The sequence below is a fragment of the Salmo salar genome, chromosome 27 (assembly GCF_965601325.2).
Source record: "Salmo salar chromosome 27, fSalSal1, whole genome shotgun sequence".
Lineage (NCBI taxonomy): Eukaryota > Metazoa > Chordata > Actinopteri > Salmoniformes > Salmonidae > Salmo > Salmo salar.
Genome location: NC_138317.1, coordinates 7,119,767 through 7,145,140, shown reverse-complemented (window position 1 = coordinate 7,145,140; position 25,374 = coordinate 7,119,767). Strand labels below are relative to the sequence as shown.

The 25,374-nt window shown below is 42.6% G+C and overlaps 11 non-coding genes across 11 annotated transcripts; all 11 read left to right on the top strand.

Moving 5' to 3' along the window:
- Positions 1–1,690: 1,690 nt before the first annotated feature.
- Positions 1,691–1,772, top strand: trnal-uag (transfer RNA leucine (anticodon UAG)). Its single transcript has one exon. It is a non-coding gene; the product is annotated as a tRNA-Leu (tRNA).
- A 2,118-nt stretch (positions 1,773–3,890) lies between these two features.
- On the top strand, positions 3,891–3,972 carry trnal-uag (transfer RNA leucine (anticodon UAG)). Its single transcript has one exon. It is a non-coding gene; the product is annotated as a tRNA-Leu (tRNA).
- Positions 3,973–6,090: 2,118 nt separating this feature from the next.
- Positions 6,091–6,172, top strand: trnal-uag (transfer RNA leucine (anticodon UAG)). Its single transcript has one exon. It is a non-coding gene; the product is annotated as a tRNA-Leu (tRNA).
- A 2,119-nt stretch (positions 6,173–8,291) lies between these two features.
- Positions 8,292–8,373, top strand: trnal-uag (transfer RNA leucine (anticodon UAG)). Its single transcript has one exon. It is a non-coding gene; the product is annotated as a tRNA-Leu (tRNA).
- Positions 8,374–10,537: 2,164 nt separating this feature from the next.
- Positions 10,538–10,619, top strand: trnal-uag (transfer RNA leucine (anticodon UAG)). Its single transcript has one exon. It is a non-coding gene; the product is annotated as a tRNA-Leu (tRNA).
- Positions 10,620–12,737: 2,118 nt separating this feature from the next.
- Positions 12,738–12,819, top strand: trnal-uag (transfer RNA leucine (anticodon UAG)). Its single transcript has one exon. It is a non-coding gene; the product is annotated as a tRNA-Leu (tRNA).
- Positions 12,820–14,937: 2,118 nt separating this feature from the next.
- Positions 14,938–15,019, top strand: trnal-uag (transfer RNA leucine (anticodon UAG)). Its single transcript has one exon. It is a non-coding gene; the product is annotated as a tRNA-Leu (tRNA).
- A 2,119-nt stretch (positions 15,020–17,138) lies between these two features.
- trnal-uag (transfer RNA leucine (anticodon UAG)) lies at positions 17,139–17,220 on the top strand. The gene has a single exon. It is a non-coding gene; the product is annotated as a tRNA-Leu (tRNA).
- A 2,164-nt stretch (positions 17,221–19,384) lies between these two features.
- trnal-uag (transfer RNA leucine (anticodon UAG)) lies at positions 19,385–19,466 on the top strand. Its single transcript has one exon. It is a non-coding gene; the product is annotated as a tRNA-Leu (tRNA).
- Positions 19,467–21,630: 2,164 nt separating this feature from the next.
- On the top strand, positions 21,631–21,712 carry trnal-uag (transfer RNA leucine (anticodon UAG)). The gene has a single exon. It is a non-coding gene; the product is annotated as a tRNA-Leu (tRNA).
- Positions 21,713–23,876: 2,164 nt separating this feature from the next.
- trnal-uag (transfer RNA leucine (anticodon UAG)) lies at positions 23,877–23,958 on the top strand. The gene has a single exon. It is a non-coding gene; the product is annotated as a tRNA-Leu (tRNA).
- The last annotated feature ends 1,416 nt before the right edge of the window (positions 23,959–25,374 follow it).

The following is a 25,374-nucleotide window of genomic DNA, read 5'->3' as shown; positions in this document are numbered from 1 at the left end:
TTGTTCGTGCAAGGCTTCAGTGTGGCTATCTCTTTAGTCAATCCATACTTTTGCAGCGTTTCTATATTTTTACAAGGGAAATAAGAAATGTTGTGTGTAGTCGCACCCACGAGTACAGAACACATTGAATTAGCACTACATTGCCTTACCTGGTCCTGTGCTATAGCGGTGGCCCTCCTACCAGTTGGCCGAGATACACCTTTCTGAGCTTGTTAAAGGGCACTACAAATGTGATCTTCAGACAAAGCAGCAAAAACAAATGGTGTGTTGACACAGGAAGAAAAAGCAAAGTGATATAAATGAAGAATACAAAAGGAAAAAGGAGGAAAATGTTGTGTGACGTCAAACCCACGAGTGCAGAACACAATGAATTAGCAGCACATTGCCTTAACTAACTCGTCCTCTGCTGTAGCGGTGGCCCCGCAAACCAGTTGGCTGAGATCTGCCTATCTGAGCTTGTTAAAACTTCTTATGGGCATGTGGGACTGTAGTGTCCCACCTGGCCAACATCCGGTGAAATTGCAGAGCGCGAATTTCAAATTACAGCAATATAAATATTTAACATTCATGAAAATACAAGTATTATACATCAAAATAAAGCTTAACTTCTTGTTAATCCAGCCGCTGTGTCAGATTTCAAAAAGGCTTTACGGCGAAAGCACACCATGCGATTAATTGAGGACAGCGCCCCGCATACAAAAACATGGAAAACATTTTTCAACCAGGCAGGTGCGTCACGAAAGTCAGAAATAGCGATATAATAAATGCCCTACCTTTGAAGATCTTCTTCTGTTGGCACTCCAAAAGGTCCCAGTTACATCACAAAGGGTCCTTTTGTTCGATAAAGTCCTTCTTTATATCCATAAAAACTCAGTTTAGCTGGCGCGCTTCATTCAATAATCCACCGGTTTCCCTCCTTCAAAATGCATACAAAATGAATCCCAAACGCTACCAATAAACGTATCCAAACAAGTCCAACAACGTTTATAATCAAACCTCAGGTACCCTTATACACAAAGAAATGATCAAATTTAAGACGGAGAAAGGTATGTTCATTACCGGAGAGAAATAACAAAGAACGCGCTTTCACCCACGCGCATGGAAACACATCAGCCAAAATGGGAGCCACTTAGAAAAACTACAACTTCTAGCTCATTTTTCCAAAAACCAGCCTGAAACTCTTTCTGTTGACATCTAGTGGAAGCCCTAGGAACTGCAATCTGGGAGGACTTCGCCTCATAATAAACATGAAAGCCATTGGAAACAGTGGAAGGCTGAATTTTTTTTTTTTGGATGGTTTGTCCTCGGGGTTTTGCCTGCCATATCAGTTGTGTTATACTCACAGACATCATGTTATCAGTTGTAGAAACTTTAGAGTGTTTCCTATCCAAATCTACCAATTATATGCATATCCTAGCTTCTGGGCCTGAGTAACAGGCAGTTTATTTTGGGCACGCTTTTCATCCGGACGTGAAAATACTGCCCCCTACCCAAGAGAGGTTAAAGGGCTCTATAAATGTGCTCTTCAGACATAGCAGCAAAACAAATAATGTGTTGAGACAGGAAGAAAAAGCAACGTGATATAAATGAAGGACACAAAAGGAAAAATGAAAAAGAAGAGAGCGATATTAATGGGAGCTTAGCAGGCTTAGGTAACAGATGGCAAAGCGTGGGGTCATTGGCAGTGAAGGGTAGCGTGGCCGAGTGGTCTAAGGCGCTGGATTTAGGCTCCAGTCTCTCTGGAGGCGTGGGTTCGAATCCCACTGCTGCCATCTTTCTTGTTTTTTTTGTGCACGTCTTCAGTGTGGTCAATTAAAACTTTGGTAGCATTTCCATATTCAAACAAGGGAAATAACACCGCTGGCATCTTTAGCACTAAATTGCCTTAACTACCTCGTCCTGTGCTATAGCGGTGGCCACACCCACCAGCTGGCCGAGATCCACCTTTCTGAGCTTGTTAAAGTGCTCTACAAATGTGCTCTTCAGACATAGAAGCAAGAACAAATGATGTGTTGGCACAGGAAGAAAAAGCAACATGACATAAACGAAGAAAATGAAATGAAAAAGGAAAAAAGAAGAGGTTGAAATTAATGGGAGCTTAGCAAACCTAGGTAACAGATGACAAAGTGTGACTTTGAGGAAGTGGCTGGGTAGCGTGGCAGAGTGGTCTAAGGCCCTGGATTTAGGCTCAAGTCTCTCTGGAGGATTGGCTTTGTATCACATTGCTGTCATCTTTAATGTTGTCATTGTTCGTGCAAGGCTTCAGTGTGGCTATCTCTTTAGTCAATCCATACTTTTGCAGCGTTTCTATATTTTTACAAGGGAAATAAGAAATGTTGTGTGTAGTCGCACCCACGAGTACAGAACACATTGAATTAGCACTACATTGCCTTACCTGGTCCTGTGCTATAGCGGTGGCCCTCCTACCAGTTGGCCGAGATACACCTTTCTGAGCTTGTTAAAGGGCACTACAAATGTGATCTTCAGACAAAGCAGCAAAAACAAATGGTGTGTTGACACAGGAAGAAAAAGCAAAGTGATATAAATGAAGAATACAAAAGGAAAAAGGAGGAAAATGTTGTGTGACGTCAAACCCACGAGTGCAGAACACAATGAATTAGCAGCACATTGCCTTAACTAACTCGTCCTCTGCTGTAGCGGTGGCCCCGCAAACCAGTTGGCTGAGATCTGCCTATCTGAGCTTGTTAAAACTTCTTATGGGCATGTGGGACTGTAGCGTCCCACCTGGCCAACATCCGGTGAAATTGCAGAGCGCGAATTTCAAATTACAGCAATAAAGCTTAACTTCTTGTTAATCCAGCCGCTGTGTCAGATTTCAAAAAGGCTTTACGGCGAAAGCACACCATGCGATTAATTGAGGACAGCGCCCCGCATACAAAAACATGGAAAACATTTTTCAACCAGGCAGGTGCGTCACGAAAGTCAGAAATAGCGATATAATAAATGCCCTACCTTTGAAGATCTTCTTCTGTTGGCACTCCAAAAGGTCCCAGTTACATCACAAAGGGTCCTTTTGTTCGATAAAGTCCTTCTTTATATCCATAAAAACTCAGTTTAGCTGGCGCGCTTCATTCAATAATCCACCGGTTTCCCTCCTTCAAAATGCATACAAAATGAATCCCAAACGCTACCAATAAACTTATCCAAACAAGTCCAACAACGTTTATAATCAAACCTCAGGTACCCTTATACACAAAGAAATGATCAAATTTAAGACGGAGAAAGGTATGTTCATTACCCGAGAGAAATAACAAAGAACGCGCTTTCACCCACGCGCATGGAAACACTTCAGCCAAAATGGGAGCCACTTAGAAAAACTACAACTTCTAGCTCATTTTTCCAAAAACCAGCCTGAAACTCTTTCTGTTGACATCTAGTGGAAGCCCTAGGAACTGCAATCTGGGAGGACTTCGCCTCATAATAAACATGAAAGCCATTGGAAACAGTGGAAGGCAGAATTTTTTTTTTTTGGATGGTTTGTCCTCGGGGTTTCGCCTGCCATATCAGTTGTGTTATACTCACAGACATCATGTTATCAGTTGTAGAAACTTTAGAGTGTTTCCTATCCAAATCTACCAATTATATGCATATCCTAGCTTCTGGGCCTGAGTAACAGGCAGTTTATTTTGGGCACGCTTTTCATCCGGACGTGAAAATACTGCCCCCTACCCAAGAGAGGTTAAAGGGCTCTATAAATGTGCTCTTCAGACATAGCAGCAAAACAAATAATGTGTTGAGACAGGAAGAAAAAGCAACGTGATATAAATGAAGGACACAAAAGGAAAAATGAAAAAGAAGAGAGCGATATTAATGGGAGCTTAGCAGGCTTAGGTAACAGATGGCAAAGCGTGGGGTCATTGGCAGTGAAGGGTAGCGTGGCCGAGTGGTCTAAGGCGCTGGATTTAGGCTCCAGTCTCTCTGGAGGCGTGGGTTTGAATCCCACTGCTGCCATCTTTCTTGTTTTTTTTGTGCACGTCTTCAGTGTGGTCAATTAAAACTTTGGTAGCATTTCCATATTCAAACAAGGGAAATAACACCGCTGGCATCTTTAGCACTAAATTGCCTTAACTACCTCGTCCTGTGCTATAGCGGTGGCCACACCCACCAGCTGGCCGAGATCCACCTTTCTGAGCTTGTTAAAGTGCTCTACAAATGTGCTCTTCAGACATAGAAGCAAGAACAAATGATGTGTTGGCACAGGAAGAAAAAGCAACATGACATAAACGAAGAAAATGAAATGAAAAAGGAAAAAAGAAGAGGTTGAAATTAATGGGAGCTTAGCAAACCTAGGTAACAGATGACAAAGTGTGACTTTGAGGAAGTGGCTGGGTAGCGTGGCAGAGTGGTCTAAGGCCCTGGATTTAGGCTCAAGTCTCTCTGGAGGATTGGCTTTGTATCACATTGCTGTCATCTTTAATGTTGTCATTGTTCGTGCAAGGCTTCAGTGTGGCTATCTCTTTAGTCAATCCATACTTTTGCAGCGTTTCTATATTTTTACAAGGGAAATAAGAAATGTTGTGTGTAGTCGCACCCACGAGTACAGAACACATTGAATTAGCACTACATTGCCTTACCTGGTCCTGTGCTATAGCGGTGGCCCTCCTACCAGTTGGCCGAGATACACCTTTCTGAGCTTGTTAAAGGGCACTACAAATGTGATCTTCAGACAAAGCAGCAAAAACAAATGGTGTGTTGACACAGGAAGAAAAAGCAAAGTGATATAAATGAAGAATACAAAAGGAAAAAGGAGGAAAATGTTGTGTGACGTCAAACCCACGAGTGCAGAACACAATGAATTAGCAGCACATTGCCTTAACTAACTCGTCCTCTGCTGTAGCGGTGGCCCCGCAAACCAGTTGGCTGAGATCTGCCTATCTGAGCTTGTTAAAACTTCTTATGGGCATGTGGGACTGTAGCGTCCCACCTGGCCAACATCCGGTGAAATTGCAGAGCGCGAATTTCAAATTACAGCAATAAAGCTTAACTTGTTGTTAATCCAGCCGCTGTGTCAGATTTCAAAAAGGCTTTACGGCGAAAGCACACCATGCGATTAATTGAGGACAGCGCCCCGCATACAAAAACATGGAAAACATTTTTCAACCAGGCAGGTGCGTCACGAAAGTCAGAAATAGCGATATAATAAATGCCCTACCTTTGAAGATCTTCTTCTGTTGGCACTCCAAAAGGTCCCAGTTACATCACAAAGGGTCCTTTTGTTCGATAAAGTCCTTCTTTATATCCATAAAAACTCAGTTTAGCTGGCGCGCTTCATTCAATAATCCACTGGTTTCCCTCCTTCAAAATGCATACAAAATGAATCCCAAACGCTACCAATAAACTTATCCAAACAAGTCCAACAACGTTTATAATCAAACCTCAGGTACCCTTATACACAAAGAAATGATCAAATTTAAGACGGAGAAAGGTATGTTCATTACCCGAGAGAAATAACAAAGAACGCGCTTTCACCCACGCGCATGGAAACACTTCAGCCAAAATGGGAGCCACTTAGAAAAACTACAACTTCTAGCTCATTTTTCCAAAAACCAGCCTGAAACTCTTTCTGTTGACATCTAGTGGAAGCCCTAGGAACTGCAATCTGGGAGGACTTCGCCTCATAATAAACATGAAAGCCATTGGAAACAGTGGAAGGCTGAATTTTTTTTTTTTGGATGGTTTGTCCTCGGGGTTTCGCCTGCCATATCAGTTGTGTTATACTCACAGACATCATGTTATCAGTTGTAGAAACTTTAGAGTGTTTCCTATCCAAATCTACCAATTATATGCATATCCTAGCTTCTGGGCCTGAGTAACAGGCAGTTTATTTTGGGCACGCTTTTCATCCGGACGTGAAAATACTGCCCCCTACCCAAGAGAGGTTAAAGGGCTCTATAAATGTGCTCTTCAGACATAGCAGCAAAACAAATAATGTGTTGAGACAGGAAGAAAAAGCAACGTGATATAAATGAAGGACACAAAAGGAAAAATGAAAAAGAAGAGAGCGATATTAATGGGAGCTTAGCAGGCTTAGGTAACAGATGGCAAAGCGTGGGGTCATTGGCAGTGAAGGGTAGCGTGGCCGAGTGGTCTAAGGCGCTGGATTTAGGCTCCAGTCTCTCTGGAGGCGTGGGTTCGAATCCCACTGCTGCCATCTTTCTTGTTTTTTTTGTGCACGTCTTCAGTGTGGTCAATTAAAACTTTGGTAGCATTTCCATATTCAAACAAGGGAAATAACACCGCTGGCATCTTTAGCACTAAATTGCCTTAACTACCTCGTCCTGTGCTATAGCGGTGGCCACACCCACCAGCTGGCCGAGATCCACCTTTCTGAGCTTGTTAAAGTGCTCTACAAATGTGCTCTTCAGACATAGAAGCAAGAACAAATGATGTGTTGGCACAGGAAGAAAAAGCAACATGACATAAACGAAGAAAATGAAATGAAAAAGGAAAAAAGAAGAGGTTGAAATTAATGGGAGCTTAGCAAACCTAGGTAACAGATGACAAAGTGTGACTTTGAGGAAGTGGCTGGGTAGCGTGGCAGAGTGGTCTAAGGCCCTGGATTTAGGCTCAAGTCTCTCTGGAGGATTGGCTTTGTATCACATTGCTGTCATCTTTAATGTTGTCATTGTTCGTGCAAGGCTTCAGTGTGGCTATCTCTTTAGTCAATCCATACTTTTGCAGCGTTTCTATATTTTTACAAGGGAAATAAGAAATGTTGTGTGTAGTCGCACCCACGAGTACAGAACACATTGAATTAGCACTACATTGCCTTACCTGGTCCTGTGCTATAGCGGTGGCCCTCCTACCAGTTGGCCGAGATACACCTTTCTGAGCTTGTTAAAGGGCACTACAAATGTGATCTTCAGACAAAGCAGCAAAAACAAATGGTGTGTTGACACAGGAAGAAAAAGCAAAGTGATATAAATGAAGAATACAAAAGGAAAAAGGAGGAAAATGTTGTGTGACGTCAAACCCACGAGTGCAGAACACAATGAATTAGCAGCACATTGCCTTAACTAACTCGTCCTCTGCTGTAGCGGTGGCCCCGCAAACCAGTTGGCTGAGATCTGCCTATCTGAGCTTGTTAAAACTTCTTATGGGCATGTGGGACTGTAGCGTCCCACCTGGCCAACATCCGGTGAAATTGCAGAGCGCGAATTTCAAATTACAGCAATAAAGCTTAACTTCTTGTTAATCCAGCCGCTGTGTCAGATTTCAAAAAGGCTTTACGGCGAAAGCACACCATGCGATTAATTGAGGACAGCGCCCCGCATACAAAAACATGGAAAACATTTTTCAACCAGGCAGGTGCGTCACGAAAGTCAGAAATAGCGATATAATAAATGCCCTACCTTTGAAGATCTTCTTCTGTTGGCACTCCAAAAGGTCCCAGTTACATCACAAAGGGTCCTTTTGTTCGATAAAGTCCTTCTTTATATCCATAAAAACTCAGTTTAGCTGGCGCGCTTCATTCAATAATCCACCGGTTTCCCTCCTTCAAAATGCATACAAAATGAATCCCAAACGCTACCAATAAACTTATCCAAACAAGTCCAACAACGTTTATAATCAAACCTCAGGTACCCTTATACACAAAGAAATGATCAAATTTAAGACGGAGAAAGGTATGTTCATTACCGGAGAGAAATAACAAAGAACGCGCTTTCACCCACGCGCATGGAAACACTTCAGCCAAAATGGGAGCCACTTAGAAAAACTACAACTTCTAGCTCATTTTTCCAAAAACCAGCCTGAAACTCTTTCTGTTGACATCTAGTGGAAGCCCTAGGAACTGCAATCTGGGAGGACTTCGCCTCATAATAAACATGAAAGCCATTGGAAACAGTGGAAGGCTGAATTTTATTTTTTTTGGATGGTTTGTCCTCGGGGTTTCGCCTGCCATATCAGTTGTGTTATACTCACAGACATCATGTTATCAGTTGTAGAAACTTTAGAGTGTTTCCTATCCAAATCTACAAATTATATGCATATCCTAGCTTCTGGGCCTGAGTAACAGGCAGTTTATTTTGGGCACGCTTTTCATCCGGACGTGAAAATACTGCCCCCTACCCAAGAGAGGTTAAAGGGCTCTATAAATGTGCTCTTCAGACATAGCAGCAAAACAAATAATGTGTTGAGACAGGAAGAAAAAGCAACGTGATATAAATGAAGGACACAAAAGGAAAAATGAAAAAGAAGAGAGCGATATTAATGGGAGCTTAGCAGGCTTAGGTAACAGATGGCAAAGCGTGGGGTCATTGGCAGTGAAGGGTAGCGTGGCCGAGTGGTCTAAGGCGCTGGATTTAGGCTCCACTCTCTCTGGAGGCGTGGGTTCGAATCCCACTGCTGCCATCTTTCTTGTTTTTTTTGTGCACGTCTTCAGTGTGGTCAATTAAAACTTTGGTAGCATTTCCATATTCAAACAAGGGAAATAACACCGCTGGCATCTTTAGCACTAAATTGCCTTAACTACCTCGTCCTGTGCTATAGCGGTGGCCACACCCACCAGCTGGCCGAGATCCACCTTTCTGAGCTTGTTAAAGTGCTCTACAAATGTGCTCTTCAGACATAGAAGCAAGAACAAATGATGTGTTGGCACAGGAAGAAAAAGCAACATGACATAAACGAAGAAAATGAAATGAAAAAGGAAAAAAGAAGAGGTTGAAATTAATGGGAGCTTAGCAAACCTAGGTAACAGATGACAAAGTGTGACTTTGAGGAAGTGGCTGGGTAGCGTGGCAGAGTGGTCTAAGGCCCTGGATTTAGGCTCAAGTCTCTCTGGAGGATTGGCTTTGTATCACATTGCTGTCATCTTTAATGTTGTCATTGTTCGTGCAAGGCTTCAGTGTGGCTATCTCTTTAGTCAATCCATACTTTTGCAGCGTTTCTATATTTTTACAAGGGAAATAAGAAATGTTGTGTGTAGTCGCACCCACGAGTACAGAACACATTGAATTAGCACTACATTGCCTTACCTGGTCCTGTGCTATAGCGGTGGCCCTCCTACCAGTTGGCCGAGATACACCTTTCTGAGCTTGTTAAAGGGCACTACAAATGTGATCTTCAGACAAAGCAGCAAAAACAAATGGTGTGTTGACACAGGAAGAAAAAGCAAAGTGATATAAATGAAGAATACAAAAGGAAAAAGGAGGAAAATGTTGTGTGACGTCAAACCCACGAGTGCAGAACACAATGAATTAGCAGCACATTGCCTTAACTAACTCGTCCTCTGCTGTAGCGGTGGCCCCGCAAACCAGTTGGCTGAGATCTGCCTATCTGAGCTTGTTAAAACTTCTTATGGGCATGTGGGACTGTAGTGTCCCACCTGGCCAACATCCGGTGAAATTGCAGAGCGCGAATTTCAAATTACAGCAATATAAATATTTAACATTCATGAAAATACAAGTATTATACATCAAAATAAAGCTTAACTTCTTGTTAATCCAGCCGCTGTGTCAGATTTCAAAAAGGCTTTACGGCGAAAGCACACCATGCGATTAATTGAGGACAGCGCCCCGCATACAAAAACATGGAAAACATTTTTCAACCAGGCAGGTGCGTCACGAAAGTCAGAAATAGCGATATAATAAATGCCCTACCTTTGAAGATCTTCTTCTGTTGGCACTCCAAAAGGTCCCAGTTACATCACAAAGGGTCCTTTTGTTCGATAAAGTCCTTCTTTATATCCATAAAAACTCAGTTTAGCTGGCGCGCTTCATTCAATAATCCACCGGTTTCCCTCCTTCAAAATGCATACAAAATGAATCCCAAACGCTACCAATAAACGTATCCAAACAAGTCCAACAACGTTTATAATCAAACCTCAGGTACCCTTATACACAAAGAAATGATCAAATTTAAGACGGAGAAAGGTATGTTCATTACCGGAGAGAAATAACAAAGAACGCGCTTTCACCCACGCGCATGGAAACACATCAGCCAAAATGGGAGCCACTTAGAAAAACTACAACTTCTAGCTCATTTTTCCAAAAACCAGCCTGAAACTCTTTCTGTTGACATCTAGTGGAAGCCCTAGGAACTGCAATCTGGGAGGACTTCGCCTCATAATAAACATGAAAGCCATTGGAAACAGTGGAAGGCTGAATTTTTTTTTTTTGGATGGTTTGTCCTCGGGGTTTCGCCTGCCATATCAGTTGTGTTATACTCACAGACATCATGTTATCAGTTGTAGAAACTTTAGAGTGTTTCCTATCCAAATCTACCAATTATATGCATATCCTAGCTTCTGGGCCTGAGTAACAGGCAGTTTATTTTGGGCACGCTTTTCATCCGGACGTGAAAATACTGCCCCCTACCCAAGAGAGGTTAAAGGGCTCTATAAATGTGCTCTTCAGACATAGCAGCAAAACAAATAATGTGTTGAGACAGGAAGAAAAAGCAACGTGATATAAATGAAGGACACAAAAGGAAAAATGAAAAAGAAGAGAGCGATATTAATGGGAGCTTAGCAGGCTTAGGTAACAGATGGCAAAGCGTGGGGTCATTGGCAGTGAAGGGTAGCGTGGCCGAGTGGTCTAAGGCGCTGGATTTAGGCTCCAGTCTCTCTGGAGGCGTGGGTTCGAATCCCACTGCTGCCATCTTTCTTGTTTTTTTTGTGCACGTCTTCAGTGTGGTCAATTAAAACTTTGGTAGCATTTCCATATTCAAACAAGGGAAATAACACCGCTGGCATCTTTAGCACTAAATTGCCTTAACTACCTCGTCCTGTGCTATAGCGGTGGCCACACCCACCAGCTGGCCGAGATCCACCTTTCTGAGCTTGTTAAAGTGCTCTACAAATGTGCTCTTCAGACATAGAAGCAAGAACAAATGATGTGTTGGCACAGGAAGAAAAAGCAACATGACATAAACGAAGAAAATGAAATGAAAAAGGAAAAAAGAAGAGGTTGAAATTAATGGGAGCTTAGCAAACCTAGGTAACAGATGACAAAGTGTGACTTTGAGGAAGTGGCTGGGTAGCGTGGCAGAGTGGTCTAAGGCCCTGGATTTAGGCTCAAGTCTCTCTGGAGGATTGGCTTTGTATCACATTGCTGTCATCTTTAATGTTGTCATTGTTCGTGCAAGGCTTCAGTGTGGCTATCTCTTTAGTCAATCCATACTTTTGCAGCGTTTCTATATTTTTACAAGGGAAATAAGAAATGTTGTGTGTAGTCGCACCCACGAGTACAGAACACATTGAATTAGCACTACATTGCCTTACCTGGTCCTGTGCTATAGCGGTGGCCCTCCTACCAGTTGGCCGAGATACACCTTTCTGAGCTTGTTAAAGGGCACTACAAATGTGATCTTCAGACAAAGCAGCAAAAACAAATGGTGTGTTGACACAGGAAGAAAAAGCAAAGTGATATAAATGAAGAATACAAAAGGAAAAAGGAGGAAAATGTTGTGTGACGTCAAACCCACGAGTGCAGAACACAATGAATTAGCAGCACATTGCCTTAACTAACTCGTCCTCTGCTGTAGCGGTGGCCCCGCAAACCAGTTGGCTGAGATCTGCCTATCTGAGCTTGTTAAAACTTCTTATGGGCATGTGGGACTGTAGCGTCCCACCTGGCCAACATCCGGTGAAATTGCAGAGCGCGAATTTCAAATTACAGCAATAAAGCTTAACTTCTTGTTAATCCAGCCGCTGTGTCAGATTTCAAAAAGGCTTTACGGCGAAAGCACACCATGCGATTAATTGAGGACAGCGCCCCGCATACAAAAACATGGAAAACATTTTTCAACCAGGCAGGTGCGTCACGAAAGTCAGAAATAGCGATATAATAAATGCCCTACCTTTGAAGATCTTCTTCTGTTGGCACTCCAAAAGGTCCCAGTTACATCACAAAGGGTCCTTTTGTTCGATAAAGTCCTTCTTTATATCCATAAAAACTCAGTTTAGCTGGCGCGCTTCATTCAATAATCCACCGGTTTCCCTCCTTCAAAATGCATACAAAATGAATCCCAAACGCTACCAATAAACTTATCCAAACAAGTCCAACAACGTTTATAATCAAACCTCAGGTACCCTTATACACAAAGAAATGATCAAATTTAAGACGGAGAAAGGTATGTTCATTACCCGAGAGAAATAACAAAGAACGCGCTTTCACCCACGCGCATGGAAACACTTCAGCCAAAATGGGAGCCACTTAGAAAAACTACAACTTCTAGCTCATTTTTCCAAAAACCAGCCTGAAACTCTTTCTGTTGACATCTAGTGGAAGCCCTAGGAACTGCAATCTGGGAGGACTTCGCCTCATAATAAACATGAAAGCCATTGGAAACAGTGGAAGGCTGAATTTTTTTTTTTTGGATGGTTTGTCCTCGGGGTTTCGCCTGCCATATCAGTTGTGTTATACTCACAGACATCATGTTATCAGTTGTAGAAACTTTAGAGTGTTTCCTATCCAAATCTACCAATTATATGCATATCCTAGCTTCTGGGCCTGAGTAACAGGCAGTTTATTTTGGGCACGCTTTTCATCCGGACGTGAAAATACTGCCCCCTACCCAAGAGAGGTTAAAGGGCTCTATAAATGTGCTCTTCAGACATAGCAGCAAAACAAATAATGTGTTGAGACAGGAAGAAAAAGCAACGTGATATAAATGAAGGACACAAAAGGAAAAATGAAAAAGAAGAGAGCGATATTAATGGGAGCTTAGCAGGCTTAGGTAACAGATGGCAAAGCGTGGGGTCATTGGCAGTGAAGGGTAGCGTGGCCGAGTGGTCTAAGGCGCTGGATTTAGGCTCCAGTCTCTCTGGAGGCGTGGGTTCGAATCCCACTGCTGCCATCTTTCTTGTTTTTTTTGTGCACGTCTTCAGTGTGGTCAATTAAAACTTTGGTAGCATTTCCATATTCAAACAAGGGAAATAACACCGCTGGCATCTTTAGCACTAAATTGCCTTAACTACCTCGTCCTGTGCTATAGCGGTGGCCACACCCACCAGCTGGCCGAGATCCACCTTTCTGAGCTTGTTAAAGTGCTCTACAAATGTGCTCTTCAGACATAGAAGCAAGAACAAATGATGTGTTGGCACAGGAAGAAAAAGCAACATGACATAAACGAAGAAAATGAAATGAAAAAGGAAAAAAGAAGAGGTTGAAATTAATGGGAGCTTAGCAAACCTAGGTAACAGATGACAAAGTGTGACTTTGAGGAAGTGGCTGGGTAGCGTGGCAGAGTGGTCTAAGGCCCTGGATTTAGGCTCAAGTCTCTCTGGAGGATTGGCTTTGTATCACATTGCTGTCATCTTTAATGTTGTCATTGTTCGTGCAAGGCTTCAGTGTGGCTATCTCTTTAGTCAATCCATACTTTTGCAGCGTTTCTATATTTTTACAAGGGAAATAAGAAATGTTGTGTGTAGTCGCACCCACGAGTACAGAACACATTGAATTAGCACTACATTGCCTTACCTGGTCCTGTGCTATAGCGGTGGCCCTCCTACCAGTTGGCCGAGATACACCTTTCTGAGCTTGTTAAAGGGCACTACAAATGTGATCTTCAGACAAAGCAGCAAAAACAAATGGTGTGTTGACACAGGAAGAAAAAGCAAAGTGATATAAATGAAGAATACAAAAGGAAAAAGGAGGAAAATGTTGTGTGACGTCAAACCCACGAGTGCAGAACACAATGAATTAGCAGCACATTGCCTTAACTAACTCGTCCTCTGCTGTAGCGGTGGCCCCGCAAACCAGTTGGCTGAGATCTGCCTATCTGAGCTTGTTAAAACTTCTTATGGGCATGTGGGACTGTAGCGTCCCACCTGGCCAACATCCGGTGAAATTGCAGAGCGCGAATTTCAAATTACAGCAATAAAGCTTAACTTCTTGTTAATCCAGCCGCTGTGTCAGATTTCAAAAAGGCTTTACGGCGAAAGCACACCATGCGATTAATTGAGGACAGCGCCCCGCATACAAAAACATGGAAAACATTTTTCAACCAGGCAGGTGCGTCACGAAAGTCAGAAATAGCGATATAATAAATGCCCTACCTTTGAAGATCTTCTTCTGTTGGCACTCCAAAAGGTCCCAGTTACATCACAAAGGGTCCTTTTGTTCGATAAAGTCCTTCTTTATATCCATAAAAACTCAGTTTAGCTGGCGCGCTTCATTCAATAATCCACCGGTTTCCCTCCTTCAAAATGCATACAAAATGAATCCCAAACGCTACCAATAAACTTATCCAAACAAGTCCAACAACGTTTATAATCAAACCTCAGGTACCCTTATACACAAAGAAATGATCAAATTTAAGACGGAGAAAGGTATGTTCATTACCCGAGAGAAATAACAAAGAACGCGCTTTCACCCACGCGCATGGAAACACTTCAGCCAAAATGGGAGCCACTTAGAAAAACTACAACTTCTAGCTCATTTTTCCAAAAACCAGCCTGAAACTCTTTCTGTTGACATCTAGTGGAAGCCCTAGGAACTGCAATCTGGGAGGACTTCGCCTCATAATAAACATGAAAGCCATTGGAAACAGTGGAAGGCTGAATTTTTTTTTTTTGGATGGTTTGTCCTCGGGGTTTCGCCTGCCATATCAGTTGTGTTATACTCACAGACATCATGTTATCAGTTGTAGAAACTTTAGAGTGTTTCCTATCCAAATCTACCAATTATATGCATATCCTAGCTTCTGGGCCTGAGTAACAGGCAGTTTATTTTGGGCACGCTTTTCATCCGGACGTGAAAATACTGCCCCCTACCCAAGAGAGGTTAAAGGGCTCTATAAATGTGCTCTTCAGACATAGCAGCAAAACAAATAATGTGTTGAGACAGGAAGAAAAAGCAACGTGATATAAATGAAGGACACAAAAGGAAAAATGAAAAAGAAGAGAGCGATATTAATGGGAGCTTAGCAGGCTTAGGTAACAGATGGCAAAGCGTGGGGTCATTGGCAGTGAAGGGTAGCGTGGCCGAGTGGTCTAAGGCGCTGGATTTAGGCTCCAGTCTCTCTGGAGGCGTGGGTTCGAATCCCACTGCTGCCATCTTTCTTGTTTTTTTTGTGCACGTCTTCAGTGTGGTCAATTAAAACTTTGGTAGCATTTCCATATTCAAACAAGGGAAATAACACCGCTGGCATCTTTAGCACTAAATTGCCTTAACTACCTCGTCCTGTGCTATAGCGGTGGCCACACCCACCAGCTGGCCGAGATCCACCTTTCTGAGCTTGTTAAAGTGCTCTACAAATGTGCTCTTCAGACATAGAAGCAAGAACAAATGATGTGTTGGCACAGGAAGAAAAAGCAACATGACATAAACGAAGAAAATGAAATGAAAAAGGAAAAAAGAAGAGGTTGAAATTAATGGGAGCTTAGCAAACCTAGGTAACAGATGACAAAGTGTGACTTTGAGGAAGTGGCTGGGTAGCGTGGCAGAGTGGTCTAAGGCCCTGGATTTAGGCTCAAGTCTCTCTGGAGGATTGGCTTTGTATCACATTGCTGTCATCTTTAATGTTGTCATTGTTCGTGCAAGGCTTCAGTGTGGCTATCTCTTTAGTCAATCCATACTTTTGCAGCGTTTCTATATTTTTACAAGGGAAATAAGAAATGTTGTGTGTAGTCGCACCCACGAGTACAGAACACATTGAATTAGCACTACATTGCCTTACCTGGTCCTGTGCTATAGCGGTGGCCCTCCTACCAGTTGGCCGAGATACACCTTTCTGAGCTTGTTAAAGGGCACTACAAATGTGATCTTCAGACAAAGCAGCAAAAACAAATGGTGTGTTGACACAGGAAGAAAAAGCAAAGTGATATAAATGAAGAATACAAAAGGAAAAAGGAGGAAAATGTTGTGTGACGTCAAACCCACGAGTGCAGAACACAATGAATTAGCAGCACATTGCCTTAACTAACTCGTCCTCTGCTGTAGCGGTGGCCCCGCAAACCAGTTGGCTGAGATCTGCCTATCTGAGCTTGTTAAAACTTCTTATGGGCATGTGGGACTGTAGCGTCCCACCTGGCCAACATCCGGTGAAATTGCAGAGCGCGAATTTCAAATTACAGCAATAAAGCTTAACTTCTTGTTAATCCAGCCGCTGTGTCAGATTTCAAAAAGGCTTTACGGCGAAAGCACACCATGCGATTAATTGAGGACAGCGCCCCGCATACAAAAACATGGAAAACATTTTTCAACCAGGCAGGTGCGTCACGAAAGTCAGAAATAGCGATATAATAAATGCCCTACCTTTGAAGATCTTCTTCTGTTGGCACTCCAAAAGGTCCCAGTTACATCACAAAGGGTCCTTTTGTTCGATAAAGTCCTTCTTTATATCCATAAAAACTCAGTTTAGCTGGCGCGCTTCATTCAATAATCCACCGGTTTCCCTCCTTCAAAATGCATACAAAATGAATCCCAAACGCTACCAATAAACTTATCCAAACAAGTCCAACAACGTTTATAATCAAACCTCAGGTACCCTTATACACAAAGAAATGATCAAATTTAAGACGGAGAAAGGTATGTTCATTACCGGAGAGAAATAACAAAGAACGCGCTTTCACCCACTCGCATGGAAACACTTCAGCCAAAATGGGAGCCACTTAGAAAAACTACAACTTCTAGCTCATTTTTCCAAAAACCAGCCTGAAACTCTTTCTGTTGACATCTAGTGGAAGCCCTAGGAACTGCAATCTGGGAGGACTTCGCCTCATAATAAACATGAAAGCCATTGGAAACAGTGGAAGGCTGAATTTTATTTTTTTTGGATGGTTTGTCCTCGGGGTTTCGCCTGCCATATCAGTTGTGTTATACTCACAGACATCATGTTATCAGTTGTAGAAACTTTAGAGTGTTTCCTATCCAAATCTACCAATTATATGCATATCCTAGCTTCTGGGCCTGAGTAACAGGCAGTTTATTTTGGGCACGCTTTTCATCCGGACGTGAAAATACTGCCCCCTACCCAAGAGAGGTTAAAGGGCTCTATAAATGTGCTCTTCAGACATAGCAGCAAAACAAATAATGTGTTGAGACAGGAAGAAAAAGCAACGTGATATAAATGAAGGACACAAAAGGAAAAATGAAAAAGAAGAGAGCGATATTAATGGGAGCTTAGCAGGCTTAGGTAACAGATGGCAAAGCGTGGGGTCATTGGCAGTGAAGGGTAGCGTGGCCGAGTGGTCTAAGGCGCTGGATTTAGGCTCCAGTCTCTCTGGAGGCGTGGGTTCGAATCCCACTGCTGCCATTTTTCTTGTTTTTTTTGTGCACGTCTTCAGTGTGGTCAATTAAAACTTTGGTAGCATTTCCATATTCAAACAAGGGAAATAACACCGCTGGCATCTTTAGCACTAAATTGCCTTAACTACCTCGTCCTGTGCTATAGCGGTGGCCACACCCACCAGCTGGCCGAGATCCACCTTTCTGAGCTTGTTAAAGTGCTCTACAAATGTGCTCTTCAGACATAGAAGCAAGAACAAATGATGTGTTGGCACAGGAAGAAAAAGCAACATGACATAAACGAAGAAAATGAAATGAAAAAGGAAAAAAGAAGAGGTTGAAATTAATGGGAGCTTAGCAAACCTAGGTAACAGATGACAAAGTGTGACTTTGAGGAAGTGGCTGGGTAGCGTGGCAGAGTGGTCTAAGGCCCTGGATTTAGGCTCAAGTCTCTCTGGAGGATTGGCTTTGTATCACATTGCTGTCATCTTTAATGTTGTCATTGTTCGTGCAAGGCTTCAGTGTGGCTATCTCTTTAGTCAATCCATACTTTTGCAGCGTTTCTATATTTTTACAAGGGAAATAAGAAATGTTGTGTGTAGTCGCACCCACGAGTACAGAACACATTGAATTAGCACTACATTGCCTTACCTGGTCCTGTGCTATAGCGGTGGCCCTCCTACCAGTTGGCCGAGATACACCTTTCTGAGCTTGTTAAAGGGCACTACAAATGTGATCTTCAGACAAAGCAGCAAAAACAAATGGTGTGTTGACACAGGAAGAAAAAGCAAAGTGATATAAATGAAGAATACAAAAGGAAAAAGGAGGAAAATGTTGTGTGACGTCAAACCCACGAGTGCAGAACACAATGAATTAGCAGCACATTGCCTTAACTAACTCGTCCTCTGCTGTAGCGGTGGCCCCGCAAACCAGTTGGCTGAGATCTGCCTATCTGAGCTTGTTAAAACTTCTTATGGGCATGTGGGACTGTAGCGTCCCACCTGGCCAACATCCGGTGAAATTGCAGAGCGCGAATTTCAAATTACAGCAATATAAATATTTAACATTCATGAAAATACAAGTATTATACATCAAAATAAAGCTTAACTTCTTGTTAATCCAGCCGCTGTGTCAGATTTCAAAAAGGCTTTACGGCGAAAGCACACCATGCGATTAATTGAGGACAGCGCCCCGCATACAAAAACATGGAAAACATTTTTCAACCAGGCAGGTGCGTCACGAAAGTCAGAAATAGCGATATAATAAATGCCCTACCTTTGAAGATCTTCTTCTGTTGGCACTCCAAAAGGTCCCAGTTACATCACAAAGGGTCCTTTTGTTCGATAAAGTCCTTCTTTATATCCATAAAAACTCAGTTTAGCTGGCGCGCTTCATTCAATAATCCACCGGTTTCCCTCCTTCAAAATGCATACAAAATGAATCCCAAACGCTACCAATAAACTTATCCAAACAAGTCCAACAACGTTTATAATCAAACCTCAGGTACCCTTATACACAAAGAAATGATCAAATTTAAGACGGAGAAAGGTATGTTCATTACCGGAGAGAAATAACAAAGAACGCGCTTTCACCCACGCGCATGGAAACACTTCAGCCAAAATGGGAGCCACTTAGAAAAACTACAACTTCTAGCTCATTTTTCCAAAAACCAGCCTGAAACTCTTTCTGTTGACATCTAGTGGAAGCCCTAGGAACTGCAATCTGGGAGGACTTCGCCTCATAATAAACATGAAAGCCATTGGAAACAGTGGAAGGCTGAATTTTTTTTTTTTGGATGGTTTGTCCTCGGGGTTTCGCCTGCCATATCAGTTGTGTTATACTCACAGACATCATGTTATCAGTTGTAGAAACTTTAGAGTGTTTCCTATCCAAATCTACCAATTATATGCATATCCTAGCTTCTGGGCCTGAGTAACAGGCAGTTTATTTTGGGCACGCTTTTCATCCGGACGTGAAAATACTGCCCCCTACCCAAGAGAGGTTAAAGGGCTCTATAAATGTGCTCTTCAGACATAGCAGCAAAACAAATAATGTGTTGAGACAGGAAGAAAAAGCAACGTGATATAAATGAAGGACACAAAAGGAAAAATGAAAAAGAAGAGAGCGATATTAATGGGAGCTTAGCAGGCTTAGGTAACAGATGGCAAAGCGTGGGGTCATTGGCAGTGAAGGGTAGCGTGGCCGAGTGGTCTAAGGCGCTGGATTTAGGCTCCAGTCTCTCTGGAGGCGTGGGTTCGAATCCCACTGCTGCCATCTTTCTTGTTTTTTTTGTGCACGTCTTCAGTGTGGTCAATTAAAACTTTGGTAGCATTTCCATATTCAAACAAGGGAAATAACACCGCTGGCATCTTTAGCACTAAATTGCCTTAACTACCTCGTCCTGTGCTATAGCGGTGGCCACACCCACCAGCTGGCCGAGATCCACCTTTCTGAGCTTGTTAAAGTGCTCTACAAATGTGCTCTTCAGACATAGAAGCAAGAACAAATGATGTGTTGGCACAGGAAGAAAAAGCAACATGACATAAACGAAGAAAATGAAATGAAAAAGGAAAAAAGAAGAGGTTGAAATTAATGGGAGCTTAGCAAACCTAGGTAACAGATGACAAAGTGTGACTTTGAGGAAGTGGCTGGGTAGCGTGGCAGAGTGGTCTAAGGCCCTGGATTTAGGCTCAAGTCTCTCTGGAGGATTGGCTTTGTATCACATTGCTGTCATCTTTAATGTTGTCATTGTTCGTGCAAGGCTTCAGTGTGGCTATCTCTTTAGTCAATCCATACTTTTGCAGCGTTTCTATATTTTTACAAGGGAAATAAGAAATGTTGTGTGTAGTCGCACCCACGAGTACAGAACACATTGAATTAGCACTACATTGCCTTACCTGGTCCTGTGCTATAGCGGTGGCCCTCCTACCAGTTGGCCGAGATACACCTTTCTGAGCTTGTTAAAGGGCACTACAAATGTGATCTTCAGACAAAGCAGCAAAAACAAATGGTGTGTTGACACAGGAAGAAAAAGCAAAGTGATATAAATGAAGAATACAAAAGGAAAAAGGAGGAAAATGTTGTGTGACGTCAAACCCACGAGTGCAGAACACAATGAATTAGCAGCACATTGCCTTAACTAACTCGTCCTCTGCTGTAGCGGTGGCCCCGCAAACCAGTTGGCTGAGATCTGCCTATCTGAGCTTGTTAAAACTTCTTATGGGCATGTGGGACTGTAGCGTCCCACCTGGCCAACATCCGGTGAAATTGCAGAGCGCGAATTTCAAATTACAGCAATATAAATATTTAACATTCATGAAAATACAAGTATTATACATCAAAATAAAGCTTAACTTCTTGTTAATCCAGCCGCTGTGTCAGATTTCAAAAAGGCTTTACGGCGAAAGCACACCATGCGATTAATTGAGGACAGCGCCCCGCATACAAAAACATGGAAAACATTTTTCAACCAGGCAGGTGCGTCACGAAAGTCAGAAATAGCGATATAATAAATGCCCTACCTTTGAAGATCTTCTTCTGTTGGCACTCCAAAAGGTCCCAGTTACATCACAAAGGGTCCTTTTGTTCGATAAAGTCCTTCTTTATATCCATAAAAACTCAGTTTAGCTGGCGCGCTTCATTCAATAATCCACCGGTTTCCCTCCTTCAAAATGCATACAAAATGAATCCCAAACGCTACCAATAAACTTATCCAAACAAGTCCAACAACGTTTATAATCAAACCTCAGGTACCCTTATACACAAAGAAATGATCAAATTTAAGACGGAGAAAGGTATGTTCATTACCGGAGAGAAATAACAAAGAACGCGCTTTCACCCACGCGCATGGAAACACTTCAGCCAAAATGGGAGCCACTTAGAAAAACTACAACTTCTAGCTCATTTTTCCAAAAACCAGCCTGAAACTCTTTCTGTTGACATCTAGTGGAAGCCCTAGGAACTGCAATCTGGGAGGACTTCGCCTCATAATAAACATGAAAGCCATTGGAAACAGTGGAAGGCTGAATTTTTTTTTTTTGGATGGTTTGTCCTCGGGGTTTCGCCTGCCATATCAGTTGTGTTATACTCACAGACATCATGTTATCAGTTGTAGAAACTTTAGAGTGTTTCCTATCCAAATCTACAAATTATATGCATATCCTAGCTTCTGGGCCTGAGTAACAGGCAGTTTATTTTGGGCACGCTTTTCATCCGGACGTGAAAATACTGCCCCCTACCCAAGAGAGGTTAAAGGGCTCTATAAATGTGCTCTTCAGACATAGCAGCAAAACAAATAATGTGTTGAGACAGGAAGAAAAAGCAACGTGATATAAATGAAGGACACAAAAGGAAAAATGAAAAAGAAGAGAGCGATATTAATGGGAGCTTAGCAGGCTTAGGTAACAGATGGCAAAGCGTGGGGTCATTGGCAGTGAAGGGTAGCGTGGCCGAGTGGTCTAAGGCGCTGGATTTAGGCTCCAGTCTCTCTGGAGGCGTGGGTTCGAATCCCACTGCTGCCATCTTTCTTGTTTTTTTTGTGCACGTCTTCAGTGTGGTCAATTAAAACTTTGGTAGCATTTCCATATTCAAACAAGGGAAATAACACCGCTGGCATCTTTAGCACTAAATTGCCTTAACTACCTCGTCCTGTGCTATAGCGGTGGCCACACCCACCAGCTGGCCGAGATCCACCTTTCTGAGCTTGTTAAAGTGCTCTACAAATGTGCTCTTCAGACATAGAAGCAAGAACAAATGATGTGTTGGCACAGGAAGAAAAAGCAACATGACATAAACGAAGAAAATGAAATGAAAAAGGAAAAAAGAAGAGGTTGAAATTAATGGGAGCTTAGCAAACCTAGGTAACAGATGACAAAGTGTGACTTTGAGGAAGTGGCTGGGTAGCGTGGCAGAGTGGTCTAAGGCCCTGGATTTAGGCTCAAGTCTCTCTGGAGGATTGGCTTTGTATCACATTGCTGTCATCTTTAATGTTGTCATTGTTCGTGCAAGGCTTCAGTGTGGCTATCTCTTTAGTCAATCCATACTTTTGCAGCGTTTCTATATTTTTACAAGGGAAATAAGAAATGTTGTGTGTAGTCGCACCCACGAGTACAGAACACATTGAATTAGCACTACATTGCCTTACCTGGTCCTGTGCTATAGCGGTGGCCCTCCTACCAGTTGGCCGAGATACACCTTTCTGAGCTTGTTAAAGGGCACTACAAATGTGATCTTCAGACAAAGCAGCAAAAACAAATGGTGTGTTGACACAGGAAGAAAAAGCAAAGTGATATAAATGAAGAATACAAAAGGAAAAAGGAGGAAAATGTTGTGTGACGTCAAACCCACGAGTGCAGAACACAATGAATTAGCAGCACATTGCCTTAACTAACTCGTCCTCTGCTGTAGCGGTGGCCCCGCAAACCAGTTGGCTGAGATCTGCCTATCTGAGCTTGTTAAAACTTCTTATGGGCATGTGGGACTGTAGCGTCCCACCTGGCCAACATCCGGTGAAATTGCAGAGCGCGAATTTCAAATTACAGCAATATAAATATTTAACATTCATGAAAATACAAGTATTATACATCAAAATAAAGCTTAACTTCTTGTTAATCCAGCCGCTGTGTCAGATTTCAAAAAGGCTTTACGGCGAAAGCACACCATGCGATTAATTGAGGACAGCGCCCCGCATACAAAAACATGGAAAACATTTTTCAACCAGGCAGGTGCGTCACGAAAGTCAGAAATAGCGATATAATAAATGCCCTACCTTTGAAGATCTTCTTCTGTTGGCACTCCAAAAGGTCCCAGTTACATCACAAAGGGTCCTTTTGTTCGATAAAGTCCTTCTTTATATCCATAAAAACTCAGTTTAGCTGGCGCGCTTCATTCAATAATCCACCGGTTTCCCTCCTTCAAAATGCATACAAAATGAATCCCAAACGCTACCAATAAACTTATCCAAACAAGTCCAACAACGTTTATAATCAAACCTCAGGTACCCTTATACACAAAGAAATGATCAAATTTAAGACGGAGAAAGGTATGTTCATTACCGGAGAGAAATAACAAAGAACGCGCTTTCACCCACGCGCATGGAAACACTTCAGCCAAAATGGGAGCCACTTAGAAAAACTACAACTTCTAGCTCATTTTTCCAAAAACCAGCCTGAAACTCTTTCTGTTGACATCTAGTGGAAGCCCTAGGAACTGCAATCTGGGAGGACTTCGCCTCATAATAAACATGAAAGCCATTGGAAACAGTGGAAGGCTGAATTTTTTTTTTTTGGATGGTTTGTCCTCGGGGTTTCGCCTGCCATATCAGTTGTGTTATACTCACAGACATCATGTTATCAGTTGTAGAAACTTTAGAGTGTTTCCTATCCAAATCTACAAATTATATGCATATCCTAGCTTCTGGGCCTGAGTAACAGGCAGTTTATTTTGGGCACGCTTTTCATCCGGACGTGAAAATACTGCCCCCTACCCAAGAGAGGTTAAAGGGCTCTATAAATGTGCTCTTCAGACATAGCAGCAAAACAAATAATGTGTTGAGACAGGAAGAAAAAGCAACGTGATATAAATGAAGGACACAAAAGGAAAAATGAAAAAGAAGAGAGCGATATTAATGGGAGCTTAGCAGGCTTAGGTAACAGATGGCAAAGCGTGGGGTCATTGGCAGTGAAGGGTAGCGTGGCCGAGTGGTCTAAGGCGCTGGATTTAGGCTCCAGTCTCTCTGGAGGCGTGGGTTCGAATCCCACTGCTGCCATCTTTCTTGTTTTTTTTGTGCACGTCTTCAGTGTGGTCAATTAAAACTTTGGTAGCATTTCCATATTCAAACAAGGGAAATAACACCGCTGGCATCTTTAGCACTAAATTGCCTTAACTACCTCGTCCTGTGCTATAGCGGTGGCCACACCCACCAGCTGGCCGAGATCCACCTTTCTGAGCTTGTTAAAGTGCTCTACAAATGTGCTCTTCAGACATAGAAGCAAGAACAAATGATGTGTTGGCACAGGAAGAAAAAGCAACATGACATAAACGAAGAAAATGAAATGAAAAAGGAAAAAAGAAGAGGTTGAAATTAATGGGAGCTTAGCAAACCTAGGTAACAGATGACAAAGTGTGACTTTGAGGAAGTGGCTGGGTAGCGTGGCAGAGTGGTCTAAGGCCCTGGATTTAGGCTCAAGTCTCTCTGGAGGATTGGCTTTGTATCACATTGCTGTCATCTTTAATGTTGTCATTGTTCGTGCAAGGCTTCAGTGTGGCTATCTCTTTAGTCAATCCATACTTTTGCAGCGTTTCTATATTTTTACAAGGGAAATAAGAAATGTTGTGTGTAGTCGCACCCACGAGTACAGAACACATTGAATTAGCACTACATTGCCTTACCTGGTCCTGTGCTATAGCGGTGGCCCTCCTACCAGTTGGCCGAGATACACCTTTCTGAGCTTGTTAAAGGGCACTACAAATGTGATCTTCAGACAAAGCAGCAAAAACAAATGGTGTGTTGACACAGGAAGAAAAAGCAAAGTGATATAAATGAAGAATACAAAAGGAAAAAGGAGGAAAATGTTGTGTGACGTCAAACCCACGAGTGCAGAACACAATGAATTAGCAGCACATTGCCTTAACTAACTCGTCCTCTGCTGTAGCGGTGGCCCCGCAAACCAGTTGGCTGAGATCTGCCTATCTGAGCTTGTTAAAACTTCTTATGGGCATGTGGGACTGTAGCGTCCCACCTGGCCAACATCCGGTGAAATTGCAGAGCGCGAATTTCAAATTACAGCAATAAAGCTTAACTTCTTGTTAATCCAGCCGCTGTGTCAGATTTCAAAAAGGCTTTACGGCGAAAGCACACCATGCGATTAATTGAGGACAGCGCCCCGCATACAAAAACATGGAAAACATTTTTCAACCAGGCAGGTGCGTCACGAAAGTCAGAAATAGCGATATAATAAATGCCCTACCTTTGAAGATCTTCTTCTGTTGGCACTCCAAAAGGTCCCAGTTACATCACAAAGGGTCCTTTTGTTCGATAAAGTCCTTCTTTATATCCATAAAAACTCAGTTTAGCTGGCGCGCTTCATTCAATAATCCACCGGTTTCCCTCCTTCAAAATGCATACAAAATGAATCCCAAACGCTACCAATAAACTTATCCAAACAAGTCCAACAACGTTTAT